This window comes from Sebastes umbrosus, chromosome 16 (genome assembly GCF_015220745.1).
Source record: "Sebastes umbrosus isolate fSebUmb1 chromosome 16, fSebUmb1.pri, whole genome shotgun sequence".
In the NCBI taxonomy this organism is placed as follows: Eukaryota; Metazoa; Chordata; class Actinopteri; order Perciformes; family Sebastidae; genus Sebastes; species Sebastes umbrosus.
Window position 1 is genome coordinate 18,035,748 of NC_051284.1, and position 10,070 is coordinate 18,045,817.

Sequence of the window (10,070 nt, forward strand, 5' to 3'; positions counted from 1 at the left end):
GTGCCGGTCTGATGTATGGGCTTTGTAGGTGGTATACTACACAAGTTGTAATCCAAAATAACTATAAACAATTTTACACTATAAAAGGTTTAATTAAACCTGCACTAGGCAAAAGTTCTTTTGGCATCATTGGACAAAAAATCCATAATAACCTTTCAGCATATTGTAATTCAAGTGTTCTGAGAGAAAACTAGACTTCTGCACCTCCTCAAGGCTCTATTTTCAGGCTTTAAAAAATTTAGCCTGTGATGGGAGACTCCAGCTGGTGGGCGGTGGTATTTCCTCAACTGATCTCAACATTGCTGCCAGGTCACAAACTTTCTCATTTTACAGCTAAACAGTATACCACAAGATGATTCTGAAACCATTTGAGATGAGAAATAGGCATTACAGTAACAGAATATTGATTCATATTTGATCAGCGCTGCCTAGTTTGACCGTGTGATCGGAGTTTGCGAGTGATTGGCAGTCGGCACCGGAGGACACAGAGGCACATGATGTTTCTCACATTACCTATCTCATGCACTATTGCCAGGATATAGTGACCGTTTTATAAAAATAAGTTTTTTTAATCATATTTGCTCCATTTCTACCCACTGCAGCTTTAACTGGAACACAATGCATGTAGTATACCACCTACAATGCCCATGTGGCTGTTTCTATGTGGGGAGCATGAAAAGAAAACTGAAAGAGAGAATTCCTGAACATAAATATGCCATTTGCACGGGAAACAGGGCCAAGCGTTATAAACAGCACCCAGACTCAAGAAAGAAGAAACTGCTTGAACGAAGAGCTGGACTATGTTCCATAGCTGTAAATATATTTGTTGTGATAGGATGACTCACCTCCCCCCATAAAATCCCCTTATTATCCCACGTTATCTCTCTGACTCCTCACTTCACCTGTGTCAATTATCCAGAGCTACTCTGATTGCAAAAGCCCGGCAGCTGACACCAGCCTTGGTCTATCTGTGAGCTGTCACTTGTTTTTACATGCCCTGAAGAAGACTGTGAGTTGAAACGCGTCGGCGCTGGGCCCATTTATTAAAGGCTTTTTAATTTTTGCAAAACAGTGTGCCTTGGTATTTATTTTTAGCTATGACTTATTCATCACAAAGTACAAGTCTAACCTTTCTCTTTTTTGGTATAATAAAAAATATCCTTGGATCAAAAGAGCACCTGTTTTTTGATACAGGCATTCCTGAAGCCAATTGGTCGCTCTATTCTATCTATCTATCTATCTATCCATCTATCTATCTATCTATTTAGTACACACCTCAAATCCTCTCATTTTACTGAATTTATTCAAACAATATATCAACAAAGCATCACTTCTCTGCACACATGAAATATATTTTTATTACTTTCCTTTTTTCACTCATCTCGTGTATTTGCTTTGATGCCGCAATTGGGTAATTAAATGACAGAATTCATTATTATGTAACCGACTCCTCGCGTGTTGCAGGATGCTGCAGCCCAAGGTCTCCATCCGTGCACGTCTGTAGCTCGTAGCCACAGTCACGTGTGTCAAAGTGTGTATGGCACCCAGGAAAAAAAAAAAAAAACCCGGCCGACAGCACCACAAAAGAAATTAATCAGGGAGACAGGGCAGTAAAGGCAGAGCTATAAATTGCATGTACTGTAATAGAAAGGGTGTGTGTGTGTGTTTGTGGAGGTTTTCCCTTCAAGGTGGAAGTGACCTCAACCAGCTCTGCACCCCCCACCCCTCTTTTGTCTGTCTCTCATTATCTTTCTGTCCTTCTATCTCTGTTCCCACACATGATGAACCATTTAAAATGAATTATAATATATATTTTCTCTATTTCTGTGTTGTTCATTAGTCTATTTGGTTCTTAGACAGTCAATCAGAGACATCGATATGGAAGAGGCAGTACAGTACACTAGGTTTTACTACACAGCAGGAAAAACATCAATCTTGTGACAAACATGTCTATCAAGCATCGAGCGATGAATCAAAATGCGATAAAAGTTTTTTTTAGTTTTTTTTTGCCTCAGAAATTACAGTAATATTCACAACGGAATAATTACATCTAGATGAAAAATAAGAACTTTTTTGTTTCCAAAAATGATTATCATTTAACGTGCCAATGCAATCCCATACAACACCACCAGGCAACAGAAAGTCTTTTTTGACCCTCACACCCTCCCAGTTATAAATAGTCTAATTTTGACACATTGTATCACATGATGGCATGTTTCTGATGAATCAAACAAGGAGCTAAAGTGGGTTTGATGTTACATTTTAGGCCAGTAGCGCAGTAGAATACACTTTCAAAACCTTATGTAGCGCAGTGCCAGAAAGGGAAAGTGAATTTTGAAAACACCTTTTAATCAAAATTGCTAGAAAAAGTACAAGAATGTGCATTTAATTTCTAAAGATGATTAAATATATATATAATTTTTTTTAATATATATATTCATAAAATGTGACGTTACATTTGCAGCCTCAAGTGAGTGGGTGGGTTGATAAGTGGGCAACTCCGGGTCTGAGAAGTGAAGCTAATGTGGAAGTGCCTTAAGCTTGCATTCTTTCTAATAGCCAGCAGGGGGCGACTCCTCTGGTTGCAAAAAGAAGTCAGATTGTATAGAAGTTTATTAGAAAATGACCCTACTTCTCTCTTGATTTATTACCTCAGTAAACATTGTAAACATGGGTTTATGGTCTCAATTGCTAGTTTCAAAGCATGATGTTCATTTAGTAAATTATGGTCCCATTTAGAGTCAAATAGACCATAAAGCAGGGTATGCTTTAGGGCGTGGCTACCTTGTGATTGACAGGTTGCTACCACAGCGTTGTCCGGTCTGGGAGTTGTCCACGTTTTTGTCTTAAAACTTTAACTCTTTCACAGTGCGTTTTCAGTTCATGAAAGTTAACCTTTTTGGTTGCCCAAAAATGTCTTATTCAGACTTGTACTTAGTTCCACCCTCTGGTGTCACTTCTGATTGCAAGAAAAACACATGGCGATGGCCAAAATGCCAAACTCAAGGCCACAAACCAATGCGTCATGTCACGGTGACTAGGTCCACTTCTATATACAGTCTATGGGGTTGACATATTGTCATTATTGCAGTACTTATTGGGTCATACGTAGCAAACATTTGAAAAATATACATCTACTGCTCTCTAATCTGTCTCTAATTATCTCCTGCTCAAAATCTGCACACATTTTTAATCTTCCTATGCAGCTCTCTGCTTCCTCCCTTTATTTCCTTTCGTTATGTGTCCGTAGTGCAGAATCTTCCATATCAACTGTGTTATTTTACAACCAGTAGGCAGAGAGATGAACTGTTATGGGTGGCTGCTCACATCTGATTGCACCCAAAGGCCTCCTTTAAATCGCAATGAAAGGTGAGAAGGAAGAGTTTGACCTTGATGGCTTCTTGTGTTTTATTCCTTACCTCCATATTACCTTACTGGTGTGAAAGACTGCATCTGTCTCATTGGCATATGCAATTTTAGGTGCATTTTAGATTAAATTGCAGATTTAATGAGATGATTTAACAATGTATGCAACAGAAAAAAATCTATTTATTTGGCCAGCTTTGGCCAAGTATTTTCATCCATCTGGCCTTCTTAAATTATGACACTTTGCTCGAGTGAGAGAAACTGATCTTACAACTTCTCTGATGCCAAAATGCATCTCTTATGGCACCATTTATTTCTGGCATACTGACAGTCAAAGAAACATTAACTGATGTCAACTATCAGAGCTTTACAGCTCTTACTGAGCCATTAGAGAGCTATGCAATTTACCCCGAGGGCTGCTGCAGAATCACATCTATCAAGAATTGTTTGAGAGTGTATGTATGAGAAAAAAAGGCTTTTGTGTCTCGCCCAGAGAGGATGACCCTGCATGCATGAGCACACATCCTAATCTCACCAAGTCCACAAGTGCTCTTAAATGAAGGCAATCTCTGCAGTGAAGGCAGCCACAGCTACAACAGAAAAATCACTCTTATTTCTATTTTTACTTTATTTGCGTGATGGAGGGCACAAAACAAATTCACTCTCTGTTGCAAATAGATCAAGGAGAGGGATTGTAAGAGTGAATCTGCCCACTTTCACCTCTGTTTAAATGTGTTCAAAATGGCCATGAATCACCCACAAGCAAGGTCTCTGCGGGGGCTAACTCATCTCCTATGTTTGTGCATCTTTAGTCATGCATAAAGCTTTCACGTAACGGGCAATTATGCACCCAAAACCACAGCTTTTCTTAGACAGAAATCGGCTCCCTCTTGTTAGTAACACTAGGATCTTAAAGCATTATACACTTTGCCTGACTTTGACCTGCAAAGTGGCATGACTCACCGAGGCTGTGGGTGGAATTCACTTTGTGTCTTCTCCAAAATTCAAAATGGAGGATGTTGAGATATTGTTTCTATTTTAGGTAATCCCCGAAATACCAAAAAGCGCCTTAAAGACTGAAAGGAGAAGATAGGATGTTGTATGAAAGATAGGGTCGGTAATGTTGAGAAACTAGTAAGAGTAAGCTAGATTTAAAAAAAAAAATATCCAATCAAAAAAGCCAGCCCAGTTCTGCCAACTCTTTTCCAATGAAAGTAGCTAGTACTAGCTCCAAAAGTCCCTAAATCTGGTGAGAAAGTCGACAAGTCGGCAACACTGACAATCCATCTGTTTAAGCCTCCCTCCAGAGCCACTCCCCCAAATTATCATAATGAACTTTAACAACGAACATGGCTAATTTAGTAACGACGCTATCGGCCCCACCTTGATTTTACTCTGTTAATTCAGGTCTGAATGAGAGGATAGGGTGTTTTCTTTTGCCAACATTTAGTCCGTTTTAATCAAACTCTGGTGCGGTTTGTTTGGGCAGTTGTGAACGCAGAAATCCTACTCTGGTGCGGACCAAAACAATCGGTTTGAGACTGTTTGCGAGAGGTGGTCTTTCCACCAAACCCTAAACCCAAGCGAACCCTAGTGCAGTCCGATTGCAGTGAGAACATAATCCGACCAATTGCAAGAAGTGAATCAAATTGCAGGCTGCCGGGTATTTGTTGAGATGGACATAGGTAAACGACAGGTTAACATAAGTGGGAGAGGACTGACTTGGACTTCTGTAATTTTGCTTGACATCTGGGCCGAAGAGAACACACAGAATACGCTAAATAAAGTCCACAAAGATTGTGACGATTATAAATTCAAAATAAACTGGAGGAGAAGGTATTTGTGTGCACAGTCGATCACAAAGGGAAAAAACTTTGACAGCAATATTTTTTAAGTTTAATTTAAGTCCGTGATTCCCTTCATAGAAGTGGCATCTCTTTTGATTTTGTCCACTTTAATTTGTGCGCTGTGAAACTGAACCAGACTAAATAGAAAACGAACCAAAAGTTTCACTCTGATTCGGACAAGCCATACGGACTTTGGCTTGTGAAAAAGCCCTAAGAGAACAAATCCCTGATCCTACCATGTGAGATTATTGTGAAAAGCAGAAGTCACAAAAAAGGTTAATCTAAATTTTAGATGAACGCCACAAATTAATTACGGGAAACACATGAGCATCAAATGTGCATGTTCTGTTACCTGTGTTTTGATCATGGCTCATACCAGCCAAAGGGAACATTTACAGAACTATATTGAAAAAAAGGCAGTTTAAAGATCATTCATCTTCCTGTTGGTGAACTGAGTTTGTAAACTGACATTTAACAATTTTAAACAAATCAAACCTCATATGCAGATTTTTTTTTATACCCACATTAAAGGTTGACTGATAAGTGCTTCTTGTAAAAAATCACTGAAAAGAAAAAGTACCAAAGAGGTAGATGAAAAAAATAGTTAGGCATTCAAGAAGACAACAAAATGCCATTTTCCTATTTTCAGCTTCAGCTGTCGATCACCAGCTGAATCAGGTTCATCTGATTCGTAATAAGTCAAATTGGTTACACCTGATCTGCACCACAGGAGGCTAGAAAAGCCTGTTTCTTCCAGCATTTCTGGTTTGTCTTTCTTGGTTGCTGCAGCTGTGCCACTGCCTGCAACTTTTTAGCACACGACAACTTAAAAAAAAAAAATAGCTGTATCACTTGGTCTTTGTAGTTGGTATAAATTATATAAGACAGAGCCAGTTTGTAACAATCATTTCAGCAAAATGAAACCCCAAAGAAAGAAAAAAAAGCATTATGAAGCAAGGTTTTTATTTAGAAAATTGAAAACCGAGATAGAATTTCATCTAATACATTAAAATTGAACTCAAACATTACTGCATTATAATGCAGAGAGTTGCCACCTTCCTTTAAATGATTACAATTTCCCCACATGGATTTGAGAGGTTGTTACCAGAACAAGGATTCTGTTGTGAGGAAAGTGTGAAAGCGCTGAGAGCGACAGGGAGGATGATGAAGAGGAAAGGTTGGAGGGAGTGTCAGACAGTCATCTGGATGAGCCCAGCGTGCTTGACATCAAATGCAACGGCAGAGAGATGTGAAATCTGCCTGACAACGTGTCTGGCAGCTGAGACACTGAAGTTAAGAGAGGTGCAAGATGATGTCATCTAAACCAGTCACGAGAAACTGACAAATCAAGTATATGTGACACTGAAGAGGGCTTTAGCTCAGACCAGGAGTTGTGTTTGAACTTAAGACAGATTTGGGATTGAATGGGGTTGACAACTACAGCAAAACTGTTTAGTTATTTAAAGCAATTGTTGGGGTGTACTGGTGCCCCATTCATAGATGTATAAAGAGAACTGGATACAGCGTTGTAGGCAGGTTCCCGTTCAGTCCTATGAGAGTTGCTCAGTGGTGAATGAAGCCAAAATAGCTTGACTGCCGAGTCATAAAGTACCCGGATCACCCGGCGCAGTAGCGTTTCCTTTAACCCCGCTTCCCAACCCTCGCTCCAGTCTCAGTCTGGGTCTCATTCACATGAACGGAGGAAGGGAAATAACTCTGGATTTGTCTATCGGTGCATTTTACAACTCTTAGGACCTAATGATTTAAATAAGGTCTATTCAAGTATTCGTGCTGGGAAGTTGATTTACCTCCAAAAAAATTATCCGCAGAGTTACAGACATCTCTTTCCTAATGTAAGTCTATGGGGAAAAGTATTTTTGGGCCCAATGGCATCACGTGACGGGCACGGAAGTTGTAATTCCACTGTTTGACTGTTTGTGTGAAATTTGTGTGAAAGGGGGCTTGGTGAGCATATCCCATCAGAAAGTGAAAGCCTGATTCAACAGTGGAAAATCCTTGCTATTCCAGCATTGGCAACAACTGTCTACACTGCAAACCAACCCAGAAATGGAAGATGTAGCCAAAGTATTACCAACCTTTGTGTGTGTGTGTAGCCTAACTGAAACCGTGAGCTCATGGCTACGGTTAGCCGAAGGCTCATTTTCTTTCCATCTCTGAAACGTTTTGCCAATATTGTAGCTCGCTAGAGCCTCAAATCACAGTGTGTCATCTCAAAGGGCTTTACAGGCCCACAAGGTTGCAAAGAAAACAGGACAGTAAATCTCATAGAATTGCCGCTATATAACGGCATTGGGATCACAATCACGATCGGGATGATGTTAAATGAATGACTAGTAGGTCCTCGTACAGGTTACTGTATGAAGCATGTGCATATGCCCGTGCTTGTCTCGTGGGAAGGGCTTAGGACAGAAAGGGGAGAGCTGCAGGATGAGGGCTGTATTTTAAAATTCTGGTGTTTTTCTGGTGCCTTTTCCAGGAAACTGCCTACCCTGGGGTTCAACTTGAATTACAATATGTTGAAAGATTATTATGGATTTTTTGCCCAATGATGCAAAAACACAAAGCAAAAAAACTGCCTACCACAGCTTTAACCAGGTATGTCCCATTGAGGTTGGAAACATCCAGGGGATACCTGAACAAGACAGCAGCGTTTTAAAAAAGTTGTGTACAAAGCAACCCAAAATCAGAAAACAGATAAAAAATTGAAAAAACAAACAAACAAACAGACACAATTAAGAATGGAGGCATTTAACATACAGTTTACAATGGTCTTGAATTCTGCCAGGAATATCATACTTAATTAATGAAGATTAATCATGTTGATGATACATATGTACATGTGTATGTACATAATGTTTGTAAAGAAAGTAGAATTTAAATTATTTTATTTAAAATCAATGCAAACCAATGTTCTCGCAAGTCCTTCTGGTTAGAAGGCCAGTTGAATATGACTTGATGCCCTCGTAGACAGATAAAATGCTCACATTTCCAGCATTATGCTGCACTATAACAAAGAGCTCTCTGCTTCTCTGCTCTCCAGTGACTAAAGATAACTTTTATTATGACTGAGTCAGACTGTGCACTTCTGGCAAGTGGGAAAGAAACAAGTGAGGCACAGTGAGAAAGTTTGGATTATAGATTGGGAGATAGCCGGGCAGAGATGCGTCTGAGTAAAGCAGATTTATTAATGGTTTTAGATTAGAATAATTAATATTTTAGATAGACAAAAAGGCATGAAAATGAGTGGCAGCGTTAAAGAAAGGAAAAAGATTTCAGGCAAATGAGTCAATGAGGAAGGAAATATTACAGTTATAGTTTTACTGCAGCAGTTTATAGCTGTATAAACTGCTGTAAAACCTCTGTAGTAAATACAATAAAACTACACTGATTCTATTCTTAGTTTACATTATAAATGGATTATGTTATATCGTTACCACACAACTCTACACTGCTATGTTTGTTTAACTGTTTCCTTCTTTATCACATGTGTGTGTTCAGTTCAGATGTTCTCCGCGGCACGTGTATGTACATTACCCAGACTGTTCCCACAGCCTGCCTGCCAACACCCAGTGCTGGTCACAGCTGCCAGGGCTGGGATTGGCCAAAATGTGGCTGTGCATCCTGATTCAAGATGCTGTTTTTTTCTTTCAACTACATTTCCAAAGGCTTGTTGCATGAGGAGGACCTTTTCAGTGACAAAATACCAGAAATGATCTGGTCAATACATACAGATTCACTATTGAGGTTTTGTCCTTAACCAACAATTTGACTTTGAACACAGAATCCACTGCAGTACCTACCTTTTTATTACAAGGAAGATTATGTTTTTATTACACGTGTGTGCATACAATCACATCACCAGTGTGCATTCGTTTATTATGCCCGAGAGTGAGCAGACTGTCACACACACGTGCCACCGCTGAAACTCTGCCAACATCCAGGTGAGGCCCGGGAAACCCATTGATCCTCCGTTATCTCCATCTCCTCATACACTTGTACTTTACATATAAAGAGGGCTGTCTGTTGCAGACTCAAGGACGGTGAAAGGTGAGAAGATGGGTACTCAGATGGGCTTTTTAGCCTCCAGCTTCTGCTGATGCAAGTTATTCAGTGTTAAGTGAAGCATATTATCTGCCATGGATGGATGGAAGAAAGTGGCGGAACAAGGACTCACATGAACAGCACATGTCCTAGCCAGCTTTCGTTGTTATGAAGGCAGAATGCCACCTACCTGAGAAAAACACGTGAGATGCAAACCCACATCTGAGGTTGTCATATTATACATCAAAATAAATAAGTGCACGTTTAGAGCACATTATGGGGACTCACCTCCCATCTGGGGACATAAATCTGGTCCCCACAAGATTGATCTTTGTTTAAAGACCAATGGTCAAAGTCTGTGTGTGCATGTGTGAGTTTGTGTGTATGACCTGCAGGATTGTGTACTGTATGGCTAATGTTATGCACACACTAGAAAGACCACTACAGACCACCTCTTAGATGTATCATGTTGTTAAAGTAAAGATAAAAGAGGACAATACATTTATGTGTTAGGTTTGATGATGCTGCAATAAAACACTACAGGTTATGTAATAAAACAATTTGTGCAAAGGCAACACCGAAATGATCAACTATTCCAAGTGTAAACAGCTTGCTGCACTTCCATAATTGTCCACTAGAGAGCTTCAGATATCCACGTTCAGCTTGCCGCACCTTAGACCAGCAATTAAAAGTACTTGTAAAATTCACTGTTATTACTGAAAAGCTTCTTGAGCAATTTATTTGCAAAATCACAGCATTTTAGATCATAATGTGTTGGTAGTGAGTGATTACATT